The 15,066-nt window shown below is 43.0% G+C and overlaps 1 long non-coding RNA gene across 2 annotated transcripts in view; it reads left to right on the top strand.

The window, feature by feature from the left end:
• Positions 1-15,066, top strand: part of LOC130683016 (uncharacterized) — a 473,713-nt gene that overhangs the window by 285,718 nt on the left and 172,929 nt on the right. Inside the window, exon 4 of one of the 2 annotated variants that reach the window (XR_008996566.1) lies at positions 7,776-7,932. The exons of the other annotated variant lie outside the window; for it this stretch is intronic. This is a non-coding gene — a long non-coding RNA (uncharacterized LOC130683016). The remainder of the gene's footprint in view (positions 1-7,775; positions 7,933-15,066) is intronic. 2 annotated transcript variants of the gene reach the window in all.

Here is a 15,066-nt window from a genome sequence, read left to right as displayed (position 1 = left end):
CCCTGATCTGCTTATGCTTGGGTTGTCATGTGAGAGAGAGAGAAAAAAATCTAGCCACTATGATATTTGTGTCTTTGATATAGCAACTGGAACCTCAGTCTTAACAGGTATAGACAGTAGCAAATGGAGTCTAGAGTAGAAGACAGGAGGCAGAGGTTAGAGACAGAGGAACTTGGAAAACATCCTCAGATGTTTAAACTGTATCCTGAAGACTTTGGTGAGTCATTGTAGGCAGGAGAGTGACATGATCTAGTTGCATTTGGGGAAAGTCACTCTGGCTGCTGCATGAAGAATAGATCAAAGCAGGCATCAAAGGTGGAAAAGAGACCTGTTAGAAGGCTGCTGCCATCATCCAGGTGAGTGAAATTAGTAGAGTAACCAAGCAAACAAAGGTCACTACAGTTACTGAGGAAGAACCGACATATTTAGGATCACTGGATGTGGCAGTAGGAAAGAGGAAGTCAAACATCCATGGTTCTTGTTGGATTAACTAATAAGAGGTACAAGAGGAAGATCATGATTTGGAGGTGGGTTGCCCTTGGGGGTAAGAAGTTCAGCTTTTGACATGTTGAATTTGATGCCTTCAGATGGAGGTGTCCAGGAGCAGGTAGGCTTGGTAGAACTAGAATTCTTCTGAGACATGGGCTAGAGTTACAGATTTGGGAACCATCAGGCTAGGAATGGTACCCAAAGAGTTGGAAGCAACTGAAAGCATCAGGCAGACAACCAGCCAGAAAACAAGGGGCTTGTGGGCCAATATCTAAAGGGAGGGCAGAGGAAGAGAAACCTGCACAGGGACCCACAGAGAATCTGCGAAGTGTGTGTCACCAAGACCGAGGGCAGGTGGTAGTGTAGATGTCAGAGGCCAGCTGCGCCAAGTGTTTCAGGAGCCCGTTAAGCCAGGAACACTAAGCATGGTGTTCTGTGAGCTCAGCATTTGCTCAATACATGTTGGAGTGAATTGCTAATTGGTAAACCACTAAATTGATGCTGTTGTTTTTAACTGAATTATTTGCTCTGTTTCAGTTTTCATTAGAAACAGCTCGTCTAAATTGTGTTTGTTGAGACAAAGTGGCAAACCCTGCTCATATTAACTCTTGTTTCTTGGGTTAAATAATAGACTTAAAGCATAAAAAAATATATCTGTTGTTTTGAGTATCCATAAAGGTACTATTTGTTTACTATAGAAAATATGATAAATATAGATGAGAATAAAAGAAAAAAAATGAAGATCATGCCATGCAAGGCAGATGGAGACTGGTGGCAGTTTCCTTTGTCAGGGTCACGGCCCCAAAAGCTACCCCCGGGGAGCAGACTCATAGAGGGTGACTGGGTGTGGAAGCCAGTGTGGCAGCTTACAGCAACAGCTCTTTCCCCTCTGCGGGTCGGGATGCTTCCGAAACTCTGATAAAAGCTCTGGACCCTCTCCTCAGGAAAATACCCAGAACATTTATGCATTCAATTTGTGTTCCATTTCTGCGGTCTTCCACGGCAGCAGGGACTGTTTCCAGTGAGAGCCATGCTCCTCTTCTCCCTCGTCCATGAACACCTCTGTGGGAGTTATCCTCACGGGCCTGGAGTCGCCTTGGGGGGACCTTTCCTCCATTTGTGGAGCAGCTGCAGAGAAGGGTCTCACCCACCACCATTGACCGCTCTGGCCTGGCTGATGGGCTTCCTTTTGGGGCCAAAGGAACAGCTGGGTGGGGTTGACTCTGGCAGTTGCCTGTGACTCTCAGCAGCTTCTTGGGAAAAAGCACCGGGCTTGGGGGAGGAAGATTCAGGCATAAGTTTCATCTCTGTTTGTTATTCACCACATGACCTTGAGTAAGTCACCCACCATTCTGAGCCTCCATTTCCTTTTTTCTCAAATAAGAATAATAATTTTTGCCTTGCCTGTCTCACAGAGCATAAATCCAATGAGTTAACAGATGTGGAAGTGCTTCATGAAGTGAAAAATATGACACAAGTATGAGGGGGTTATAAATAATCGTTAAAACAACTAATATTCATGGAGAATTTACTAGGTGCTACACATTGCATTAAGTACTTTGTCTTCATCTCATTTTATTACCACAACTCCATGTGCTCATTACCCATTGTTTTACCTTATGAAAAGAGTGAGGCTCAGAGTGGTTAAGTAATTGCCCAGGGTTACTCAGCTGGTAAGTGGTAGAGCTGGGACTCACGAAGGACAAAGAATCGCATGCACTAGAGCAGCCAGGTTTTCTAAGGGTATTTTCTAAGGTTTTATAGGAGAACGCAGGATAAGGGGTGCAGAGAGAAGCTTATTCTGTTGAAGGCATGATAGCCTAGCAGGTACTTTACCCGGTTGCCTCAGAAGAATCCTGAGAAGTTGCACGTGATACACCCACCGAGACATGGAACAACAGTGCCTGGCATGTAATATACCTTTAGCAAATATTAGCTATTAGAACACTGTTGTTAGTGTTGCACTCACTGTACGATGGGAAAATCAAGGCTCAGAGAAGTTAAATGCTCCCACCAAGGATATCCAATTGTTACTTCCAGAGCCGGGCTTAGTATTTGAGTGTCTGGGGACTCGAGGTTCGTGTTTTTCCCACTGCCACATACTGCCTCCTGGGCAAGGAATGCTGGTGTGTTTCTCCCCCAGATTCTCCACCCTCCCCTAATGCCCCATGGCCTTGGAGCTCCGAGGTTTGTGGCCCACAGACCTCACGCATTTAGTACTGCCTGCTACCCCTTTGGATTCACTATGCTGAATTGCCAGATTTGAGAATTGGTACCATCCTGATTAGACATTTATTGGCCAGATTCCTTGTCTGTCAGTGTGCCAGCTGATAGGCTGACAGGCACAAGCCTCCAGCCCTGGGGACTGTCTGGTTTGAGCACTGAGCCATCCTGTTAGCGGCTGGCTGGCCCCACCGCCAAGCCAGGAAGGCTGGAGGGATCGCCAGATGATGCATAGGAGACAGCGAGTCTGCACAGGGTGTAGAAAGACTCTCTCTGTAGCTCTGGTTTTATTTATGCATCATTTAGACCCCAACAACTTCCCAAAATAATTTGACATGGCTAATGGCTTAGGTTTCTCTAGTGTTTCAGTTTACAGAGCACAGCTATTTGGTGATCTGATTTGAATCATGGAAACATCTCTGGAGGTGGGTGACATAATCTCCATCTTACAGGTGAAGAACATTGAAGTTGAGGTAGAAAAAATAATCTACCCAAGGTCACATAAGTGCATGATAGTCAGGGCAGAGACTCAAATCCCAGGTTTTGTACTATACAGTTGCTCTATTTCCACCATATGCTGCCTCCCAAAAAAGTACTCATCGGAGTGGGGTGGGGAGGATGCAAGAAAGAGGCAGTGGAGCTGTGCCAAGCCTGGGACCACCTGTGAGGGTGGGGCAGCTGGGCTTAGAAATGTCCACCCTGCTCCTGGGATTCCTGCCTGGGACGCTAGGCCCCAGTACCTTATCTATGTGCTGCTCATGGGCTCTGAAGTACTCTCCTTGGGCAAATATCTTCCAGGGAGATAGCTTGTTAGCTGGCCTGGCAGATTTGGCCAACCTAGGAGACAGCTTCCTCCAGAGCCTCAGGAGCCATCCAGGAATCCCTGTGTCCTTCTGTAGCTCAGAGTGAAGTCCACCTCTCCATGAACTCTGAGATGCCTTGCCTTCTGTTCCCACCTGCTTTGTTTGTGACCAGGTCAATTTGTCTAAGCTGGGGCTGGAAAGGGAGCCTTACAATGCACTAGCTCTAATGCTTGATCTTTGGTAGAGAGGGAAAGTGAGGATTAGAGAGATGACAGCACATGTTTCCTATGCCGCTGTTCTTCTAAGATACTGTGTTCCTAAGTGGTGTTGCTGAGGCCCCTGGGCCATGTTCCCAAGCCCTTGGCCTTGACTTTGCCATTTTTCACACCCTGTTCAGACATCTAATGGTCTGCCAGCATCCCCAGCATCATCCAAACCCTTGCTTGACCTGCCTAGACTAGGTCAAGTGTGACCACAGGCTGGCAGCTCTCCTTGCCAGACTACTGCAGTCTTACAGAGGCTAGGGTTCATCCTAGCCATCCCCAAATCCCAGCCTGAAACAGTCAGATGTCTTTGACCCATCCCATTGCCAGAGCCAGGGAATCAGATCAGCATTGGTGAATATAGCATGAAGGGGTGGGAAATCCCTTCCAAACCCCTTCAGACCCCATGGTATTTGAGCAATGCATATAGGTTTTACCATCAGCAATAGTCCAAGATTCTTGCAACAATGTATCACAGTCCTTCTAAATAAGTCTGTGGTCCACTGGTCCCTTTGCTTTTGGATGCATCAGGGTGAACTCCAACCAAAGTCTAATGCACTTTAGTCTTCATACCTTAAGTATAAGGGACTGCAGGGAATTAGGAATCACATACTGTACAAAAGTGTTGCAGATTTCTTTACACCAGTTCCTGAAAACTAGGAGAAAATTGACTAAAATGACTTATGGAAATCCATCTTGCAAAACATGCCATAAAATGGATGACTGTTGATTGCATCTTCTTAATGTATGAAATTGTTCCCAAGTAGTGACAAAATGCTGGAAGAGGAAAAACTGATTAATTGTTAGGGAAATCTTTTTTGGGAAAAATGCCCCCTTCTTCAAACACATAATTAGTGATTTAGGCTGCCTAATCAGAAAAAAAGTTAATTGTTTAAAGTCTACAAGTACTTCTTGAGTGCTCGATTATGTGCCCAACCCTATGCTGAATTCTGGAGATTCAGAAGCAAATAAGAAGACCCAGTATCCACCCTCCAGGATCTCAGTTTAATGGGGAGAATGACACAGTGATACATAATCACAGCCCAGTGTCATGAAGGTGGTGATAGAAATAAGCATGATTTCTATCAGGAGAAGCTGATGGCTGAGCTGGGTTTTGAAGTCTGAAGGGCTTTCAGGGTTGGCAGAGAGCGAATGGTGGGGTGAAGGCGTTATTAGTTAAGGGTTTATGCAAAGGCACAAGAGCAAGAAACAACCTGGTATATTTAGGAATGGAAATGTAAAATGAGAGGAAAGAGCAGTGACTGGAGATGAAACTGGGCAGGGGGTACAAGCAGGGACCAGATGATGATATGATGTATATACCCAGCCAGATATTTTTAACTCCAGCTCTGAGGGAATTGGGGAAATTTTACCTTTTCAATCATAAGCCATTGCACTGAGGAGCTAACATTCATTTTTATAGGCTGTATTATTATTATTTATGATTACTATCATTACTATTATTATTGATATTAGAATCTTAAAATGACAGGTAGGGCTTTTAGGGTTTATTTTTAAGTATATGGACAGTAAAGTTCATACTTTTATGGCATATAATTCTATGGGTTTTGAAATGCAGAGATTGATGCATTTAGGACACAGAATAGTTTCATCTTCCAAAAATATTTGCTCATGCGGCCCCTCTGTCATTAGTCCCTACTCCCACCCCCAACCTCTATCACATAATTTTGCCTTTAGATTCTAGAGTGTTTCATATTAATGGAATCCTACAGTCAAGTTGTTGACATAGAAAAGAAATGATCTAATATGTATCTTTTCAAGTTCAGAGTTTAGAATGCTTTAATAAAGTGGTAGGGAAAAGAAAATTCATGTGATGGGTGGAAAAATTAGTGAGTATTTAAAACATGGCTTTCCAGTCTTCTTCTGAATCATTGATAAAGAAGTTGTGCAGGAAAGGGCCCAAATCTGGCCGCCTTTGCAAACCTTTAGATGCCTCCATCCAGTTTGCCATCATTAGTAACCTGAGCTTTGTAGACGTCTGTTCATCTGTAGCTGTTTCCCTAAGCCTTCCAGTCCACGCTTCTGCCATTCCGTGAATATAGTGGAGACTTGGGCAAAAGTCTTGCTGTAGTTCCCTGGCACCCATAAGGAAATTTCCTGATCTGTTCTTTTACCAAAAAGGAGAATAAAGATGGTTTGTTTGGGGAATCTGTGCCAATTCTTTGTGATCATAGCTTTCCGAGCTATGACTGGACAAAGGAAATTCTGCATTCCAGTTCTAGGTCCAACAACCAGCCAAAGGCTGGTGGCGGATGTAGGACGAATCTGGATTCTGTGAGGCAGGAAAACATGTGAGTGGGAAATTTCACACAGTGAGCCTTCAGAATTACAGAGGACAATGGCAAGGAAGGAGAGAATAAATTTTATCCAAGGGCTGAAGTCTTCACAAGGAAAAGGAGTTCAATGAAGACCTCTTGGATATTTTTCTTATGTTCATTATTATTTTTTATGTTGTGGAAGATTTATTAATAAATTCAAATTTATGAGAAAAATCAATTCTGGATGATTTTTGTGACTTTTAAATGATATTAGATTTTTGTGGTTTATAAAAAAGATATTAGGAGTAATATATTCTCATGCTAAAACCTTCACATCATAAGGATGAAAGGTGACAAATAAAAGCCTCTCATTTTCCTTCCCTTCCTATTAGCATTTTCCAGCAATTAATTTTCTTGCATATTCTTTTAGACATTTTCCATATATATATATATATATATATATATATATATATACAAATATATATATTTCCGGTTAGATGAAATGGGATCACATTATATAGCACTGTGATTGCCTTCTTCCATATGCTATCATACATGGTGGGACACCATTCTATGCCAGAGCATGTAGCTTAACCTTCCATCTGCAAACAGCTGCATGATATTTCACAGTATGGATGCACCAGAACTTATTGTAACTGATCTCCTATGGAAGATCTAGATTATTTCCGTTTCCTTTCATTACAAATAATGCCGCAATGAACATCCTTGTGTGTATGTCTCCATCACTCTTTCCAGCATGCTGCCAAATATCAGCATGAAGGAAAGCAGTTTCTCAAATTCACATTCCATCTATGTTCAAATGCTTTTGTCTTTTGTTTCTATGATGCTTCTCTCACTGGGTCCATTAATATTTTAATACGTCCAGCCATTTTTGTGTCTCTTTTCAGCCTTTCCTCTCCATAGAAAGACTCACTCAGTCACATTGATTTCCCTTGAAGACCTCATGTTTTTCTTTGTCACTAGTCTGGGTCTTTTTAAATTATAAATAATCACAATTGTCTTATATATTTTTTAATTGGCAGAATCTAAAATAGGGGACTCTGTTTACCTGATGACCTTTGTGATTCCTCCCCTCTTTGGATAGAGGATCTTGAGTGGGCTTTGAACCTGGTTGGGCAGCGGGATTTAGATATAAGAAAGAATAAAAGAGAAATAATTTTCACATTTCTAGCAGGAGTGTTCTGGAGCTTCAACTTCCCATCGGCTGGGGGAGGAGGAGAGTGAGGCTGGGAAGTCTGCCACAATATTTGGCATGGCTGGGCTTCCAGATTGTATCTATTTTTATAGCTGTACAAGTTGGGAGGAGATTAGAAGGATAGTCAAATTTCCTGCTCCAGGTTGTAAATTGATCAAGAGGTGGAAGGAGCACTAGATTGGGAGTCAGAAGATCTAGTTCATGGTCCCAGATTCCCCAGATAACAATAATAGGACCTCCAAAGAGTCCCTTCCCCTCTCCAAACCCCTTTTCTTCAGCTCTGAAGAAAGGAAGTTGGAGTAATTGGCTCAAATACCCCTCCATCTCTAGTATTTTATTGTTCTGAGGTTTTAGGAATGTTTACCCCATTTTTAAAAACTTTATAAACTGTGAGAATGCTTACCCATTTATACAAAAGATTAATTAGAAGTATCTTTGTTGATAAATAAACGCAGAGGTGAACTGAGAGTCAAACTTCATCCTTGTGTCCTCTGTTTCAAAGCTTTGCTTCCAACAATAAAGACTGGGCTGTGGTGACATGCAAACTTACAGAAGAAGGTCCTGGAGCCATGTAAGAATCTCCAGACAGAACCATCCAGATAACCTAGAAGCAGAGAAGCCTGTTTGGGCCCCAAAGGGAAGCCATCAAGGCTGTGCAGGTGAGTGATGGGGGCCACCTCTTTGAGGGATCTCTCTGGTGCAGGCGTTTGGCATGAGCACAGGTGCCCCGCGCTCCCAGCAGGCTTCCTCAGCCACGGTGTCTAGGGGCATCTCTGGGCCTGCCCTTCTGAGCATGTCCAGCTGAGTCTCTCTAGAGGCCCCAGGCATAGTATCTGCCCCTTCTTGGAGGCCTTTGGGTGCCTAGGATGCTTCCAGGGTCCTTTCTCACTCAAGGCACTCCTTGTGCACACCATACCAAGCGTGCTTTCTTCAGAAATTGTTCTGAGAAGACCTTTTATCTTTGGCCTCTTGAGAAATCACCAGGCCTGGCCTGCATAACAATTTTTTTTCTTTTTTTTCTCTATAAGGCACTCATACACTATTACTTTAAGCAACACTAAAATAATTTCACTAAGTATAAAAAAACATGATTTCTATTGAAATACCATTGAAGGAAAAAATGGTATGGAAAAAGAAAGGATCAATTCAAGTTGACAAAAAAATACCAATAACACTAATAATAAGTTATAATTGCAAACAACTTATCAATTACCTCTATAACATAAGCTTCATAGAATCAAGGGCCCTGTCTGTCTTGTTATATGCTGTATCTCCAGCTTTCTAACAGTATCTGGTGTATGGTGGCTGCCCAATCAATGCTTATTATGATCCGGTTTGTATTCTTATTATTGTCCCTGTTTTACAGATAAGATAACTGAGGCTTAACAGTTAAAGAGATTGTCTTGCTTAAAATTACAGAGGTAGTAAGTGTCAGAGCTGGGATGCATTCTCCAAAACATCCTCTTTGGGCATTATGCTAAATGAAATGCATCAGAGAAAGACAAATACTGTATAATCTTATTTATATATGAAATCTTAAAAAAAAAAAGCCAAACTCAAATAGAGAATATAGAGAGTAGAATGGTTGCCAAGGGAGGAGTAGGGAGAAATAGGGAGATGTTGGTCAAAGGGCACAAGCTTCCAGTTATTAGATGAATAAGTCCTGGGGGTCTAATGTTCAGCATGGTGATTATAGTGAACAATAATTTTGTACACTTGAAAGTTACTAACAGTAGGTCTTAAATATTCATTCTCACATGAAACATTTGTAATTATGTGAGGTTATGGATGTGTTAACTAACCATCTTGTGGGAATCATTTTGCAATATACACTCTATCAAATCATTGTATTGTATACCTTAAACTTAAATGTCAATTGTATCTCAATGAAGCCAGGGGAAAAAAGTTAGTGGATATATCAAGCACCATAAAAATAATTTTAAATGTTTACCCTAATTTCAACAGAAGAATAAAAATTGAATCAGTAAGAAAAAAGGGGACCTCTCTCACTCCCACATGTCCTTCCATGTTTCTAGGTCATTTCAAGCTACTCATGGTGAAAGATCATGTCTTCCTTTCTCATATCTTTGGTGAATGATGGCTTATTGATTTGACTAAATAACCAACTTTTGTAAGCTTCACTTACAAAAATGCCACTGGGTAAAACTAGGTTTTTCTTTAGAAATCAACAACATTCCACGTATGACCACTGTGGGGTATCTGAAATTGGAAAAGAAGGAAGTAAAATGTACTGCTTTCTTCAGAATTGTTACTGTTACATGTTCTAACCAGAGATGCTGATTGCCTAGGAGAGTTTTAGGGTTACTTTCTCTTGGAAATCCTATGACTGTTGGATGTCAGAAGTATCTAAAGCAAAATCTCTAAAGGTTTGGTGTATATTTTGGAGAGACTTATTAGAAAATCTCATTCTCTGCCTCACTCCTAAAATGCTAATTTGATGCACGCACTTACCCAGAAGATGACTGATTTGTTCGTCGGCTGATTGATATTTGGCATACCCCCACGCTGCTGCTCCTCACTGAAAACGCAGGAACAATAATCAAATGTTAAGTTTCTTGAGAACCTTTCTTCCAAAGAAAATCAAACCACTTGCCCTTTGTTATCTCAATTATCTCCAGAGCAATTGGAAAGAGCTTGTTTTTACCTTTATTATCAGAGAGGTAGGTGTGACAGGGAGAGAGCCAGACTTAGGTTAGAAGACCTGCTGTGAGTCCTGTTGTTACTGTGCAGATTCCTACCATCACTGTACTGCTCCTTTTCAGCAGGACAGGAGTACCTGCCTTGTAGGGCTATTATGATGGTTGAATGACATGGCACATGTAAATAAAAATGAAATAGGTGATACAAGGGAATTGCCGAGAGCCAGCTTGGCATGTTGTACAGAGTGTAGTCTCTGGGGCCAGCCACTCTGGTGGTGTATCCCAATTCTGTTTCTTATTTGCTGTGTGACCTTGGGAAAATCCCCTGACTTCTCTGTGCTCCAGCTTCCCCATCTGGAGTAAGGAGACAGTAATAGTATACCTGCACAATAGAGTTGCTGTGATAACTAAATGAGATAATGCACATAACGGTGCTAATGGCAGTCTCCCCCATAGTTAGTATTCACGTAACAGAGTTGTTATGATAAACATTGCTTTTTGTGAGGAATAAATGAAATAGTTTATATGAAAATTTGTCTTGTAAAACACTGCACAAACATTCATTAAGATTCATTGAACTGACGAGGACCTAAAGATGCTCAGACAAAAGCGCTACCTTCCAGGACTGCTGACTGCAGCCGGAATTGGAAGCCAGAGAATGAGGGGTCCCCTGGAACAGTGGATAGACAAGAGAATTCAGCTTCCTGGGGAGATATTCTAGTCCATCCAAGTAACCTTCCTCCTGACTACAATAATCCTCAAAGTACTCTTTATTGTTTGCAAAGCACTTTCATAAACCGTCTTAGTATTCAGGCTCTGCATTGTGGCAGGGCGGATGGAAATATTTTGCAGCTGAAGGTCCGAGTCTTAGAGGTGAAGTGGCTTTCCAAGCACTCTCTGCTCATAAGTGATGGAGCCTGGGCTCCCTCTCCCTCCTCCCCAAGCTGTGCTGTTGCCCATCTGTCCCAGGCCAGATCCTGTCAGTGTTGTTTTCTCTAGTTCTCAGCAGTACAATAGTGGCTATTAGTTCCAGAAGATCTGCTCACAGAAAACAGTGTAAGAGGAAGGGCGCTGGCAGAAAGGAGGCGGGGATCAGAATCTTACTGTACTATGAGTGGCCTGGGTGTGCTTGCTGCCTTACAGAGAGGTCAGGGATCTCTGGGCATCATGGACATTCATCTCTACAGCCCTCCGTTTACCATACTGGATTCAAAGAAATTAATTGTAAAAGAACCTTCCTACTTCGAGTCTCCAAAATGATTGAGTCCTTCTGCCTACCCATCTTCCATGGTGTTCAGGACCCCCTAGGAAACCCCTTCTTCTCCCCACTGTCACTGCATGGGCTCTGACAACCTCTGAGGAAAGGACAAGAGGGGAGGGGAACATCTGTCTGCTCTTCTTGACCCCATGAACACTCATCTGCATTCATGTCTGGGCTCTGGTGAAGGAAGAGGAACTGGTCTCTCTTACCTTTTCCTGGCCTCTGGTTCTTCCTTGCTCTCAGTGCCTGCCCGACCCCACAGGAATTGGTCTGAATGTCATGGAATCATGCCCTTTAGCAGGGGTCACAGCCTACAGTCACCTGGACCAGCTGTCCTTTCACCTACCTTCTACAAATTGACATTGTCCCTTTGCATGTCAGGGAGCTCAGGAAATGCAGGGGGCTTCTAAGAAAATCTCTAGTATCAGGCTGAAGAAATCTTTTCTACATCATTTTGACAGAGTTGTTGTTTGGATAATTCAAATGATAAGGAGGTGTGTGTAAGCTTTGGTACGTGTGTGTGTGTGTGTGTGTGTGTGTGTGTGTGTGTGTGTGTGTTTGAACAGCATTTTACGACATTGTTGAGCTAAGTGTCAGTGAACCAGGCTTCACTCTGCTGCAGTTAGGATTTACTGAGCTCAGTCCTGAGCTCAGTCTTTGCACTGAATTCCAGCCCCACCCACAGCCTCTTGAGGAGGAAGCAGCCAGGCCTGACCCCCATTTCTCTCCCCTGTGGTCCTGGGCAGCTCCACATGCATTGGTGGACAAGCTACATGTACCACAACTGATTGGATCAGGGGTGGGCCCTTGACCCACAGGCAGCCAACCCCCAGGCTGGCCAATGACACATGAAGATTATGGTGAAGAACTGGACAAATCATATTGTTTCCCTTGGGAAGTTTGATGCGAGAGTTTAGCATAGTAAGCCATTTGTATCTGAAGCCAAGTCAGAAAGACACGTGGGAAGGAGCAGAGACAAAAGCAGGAGTCAGCTGAACAGGGAGGTGACCCTCTGTTTCCACTCTTGGTGGTGCTGCCTGCCCTGGATCCCGGGCAGCTTCCCATTTCTGAACAGCCCCGCTCCCGACTCTCTAAGGAGATTCCTCTTCTTTCTGGAGTCTGGCTGGGAAGCTTTTTCCCTCCATTTCCTTGGGACTTGTTCAGGGTGATTGCTTGGTTTCTTTACATCCAGTTTACTTTCAGCAAACTGCTAGTACCTTGAAGTGGCATGGGGGAGTCTCTGTTCTTTGTACCAACAGCGTCACACTATCAGCTGCTGGTGAGCCCCCTTTCCTTGCTGGAGGGTCGAGGCAACAGAGAAGCTGACCTGTGCTGGCCTGAGCACATTGTCAGCTGACCCCCTTCAGAGCATCCTTCCCTGCCCACCCAGTTGAGCCAATCACACCATCAGGACCCCTTGTAATATCCTCACAGAATTATCATCAGCTAATATGATCTCTGTATGGCTTTCCTGTTGCTACCATAACAAAGGACCACAGACTCAGTGGCTTAAAACAGCATGCGTTTATTCCGTTACAGTCCGAGAGGTCAGAGGCCTGAAGTGAGTCTTAGGGGACGTGGGCAGGGCGGGCTCCTCCTGCAGGCCCGAAGGGGGAATGCATCCCCTGCCTTTCCCGGCCTTGAGGGATGCCTTGGTTTGCACTCCACGTCCCGGAGTCTCGTCTCCCTCTGCTTCTATCGTCGCATCGCCTTCTCTGCTGTCAGCATGCTTGTATCCCTTTCATAAGGTGTCTTGTGTTCACATATAGGCCCACCTGAATACCAGAATAATCCCTCCACTCAGAATCCTTACTCACATCTGCAAAGTCCCTTTTGCCATATAAGGTAACATTTACAGGGTCCAGAGATTCTGATGTGGGCGTCCCTAGGGACCCTGATGGAGCCCACCACAGTCTTGTTCATGCACTCGTTTGCCTGTTTACATTTCTTCTCTCCTTTCTGCCCTCAGTAAAAAAGACCTTCCTTGGGAATGGGGACCTCATCTATTTTGTTCACTGCTGTGTTCCCAGGGCCTGAGACAGGGTCTAGCATACAATAGATGCTGATAAATACTTGTTGAGTGAATACATAAATGAATTCATGGAATAGCAGAATTTCTAACGGTCCAGAGGCTCCTTTAGTCTCAAATCATATTCCCTTTTGGATCTTCCAAGCCAGTATTCTCAAGGCCAAACTGTTCTGTGGGGTGCTATTTCTGCAAGATGCCTCATGAAAAAAAAAAAAATCCCGTGGTCAAATAAGGCTGGAAAATACCTCATGATATCTTCTTAAGAGATATTCACATTAGTACATTAAAGTCTCTGAGAAGTCCCTCAGTGAAGAAATTTCCTTAATTGATTGTACAATCCGACAATTCTGAAACTTATTTACCAGAGTTATTCTTTTCCTTGTTTATAACTCTTGATAATCTACAAAATTAATGCTCAAGGAACTCATATATTGAAAAATGCTGCTCTCACTGTCAGATTGTACCTTTTTTCTCTGAGCTTCTTTAAATCTTTTTTTCTCTCTCACTCTCTTCTACTTCTTGTCTTCCTCCTCCTGCTTTTTTATCTCTCAGCTTATTTTGGTCCTTAGTGTTCCTAATTCTATTCTTGCAAATTTCTACTCCCATCCACTTCCCTGTTCTTCCTTACGTGTCCTTGGACCACACTCTACACCTCTGTAGGACACTGTTCTTAAGTGTCCCACCACACTCTTTGTATTCATCTTTGGTGATACAACCCTATTTCTATCTTGTGGACATTTTTTGAAATTCCAAGTTCTTCAAAGATGAAAGGAAGGCTTATTCTATGACCTTTAGATCGTTCACAGAAAAGGAATAGAAAACAGAGGAATTACATTTATAAAGCAATAGACCCTCCATGGGAATGGAGGATTTTTTTGTATTGTTTTACCTTTTTGGATGAGGGAGTTGAGAAAATTTAAGTTCTATTTATCAGCAAATTTCAATTATAAGATACCATGTTAGTAACTATAAATGATTTGATTGTAATATGCTTTATCTTCTGGAAGGGCTAGTTCTGAAGCCTGGACACCCAGCCTGGTCTAGCAATGTGGCAGGTGAGCTGGACTCCATCACCTGAATGGGGTCAGAGAAACTATTGCTTGGATAGACAGTCTGTTGGAACCCCACTGTGGGTAAAATTGCAATATTTCCAGAATGTCTCACCTGGCCTTTGTGCATCTCCATATCAATAGGTATTTCCAAGGGGTGGAGAGAAGTAGTCCATCTCCAAACCAATAGGTGATTACAAAGGGGGAGGAAAGCGAGCATGCACTGGGACTGGAGAAGTTTAGTGGGGTCCTTTTCTTGCAGCCTGATCACAAGAGACACGGGTGAGCAGAAGTAGGCAACTGCTTATGGGCAATAAATGGGTTTCTCCAACTTTATTTCTCCCTTTGACTGATTTTGGCTTCAAAGGTTACTTGCCCTGGGATGGGGCCATATTTTCCCCCTGGACTTACACCCATGTCCATTGAGATGCTTGTTCTCCCTAAATTAAACTGCAGGCTTTGAACAACCTTTCAATTCCTGGCACAGCTCCAGGATCCAACCAGTATAATTTAGATCCCATACCAGGTTTGTTTTGGTGTAATCATATTCCTGGATTATTATGTTTTCATAGTGCTTTCGCATTCATTGTTTTATGCAGTTATTCTGCCTCAACAACTCCATGAGGCAGTACCATACCCATTTTATAGATGAGGAAACGAAAGCACACATTCATGCAGCCAGGGAATAAGTGACACTGAGACTCAACTTCAGATCTTCAGACTTTCTATAGCTACACTTATATAAAAATAAAGAAATGAGCAAATATTTCTAAAGTGCTGTCATGTTTGCAGTG

This window comes from Manis pentadactyla, chromosome 3 (assembly GCF_030020395.1).
Source record: "Manis pentadactyla isolate mManPen7 chromosome 3, mManPen7.hap1, whole genome shotgun sequence".
Lineage (NCBI taxonomy): Eukaryota > Metazoa > Chordata > Mammalia > Pholidota > Manidae > Manis > Manis pentadactyla.
The sequence above is the reverse complement of the archived record's forward strand: the minus strand, read 5'-3'. Positions and strand labels throughout refer to the sequence as shown.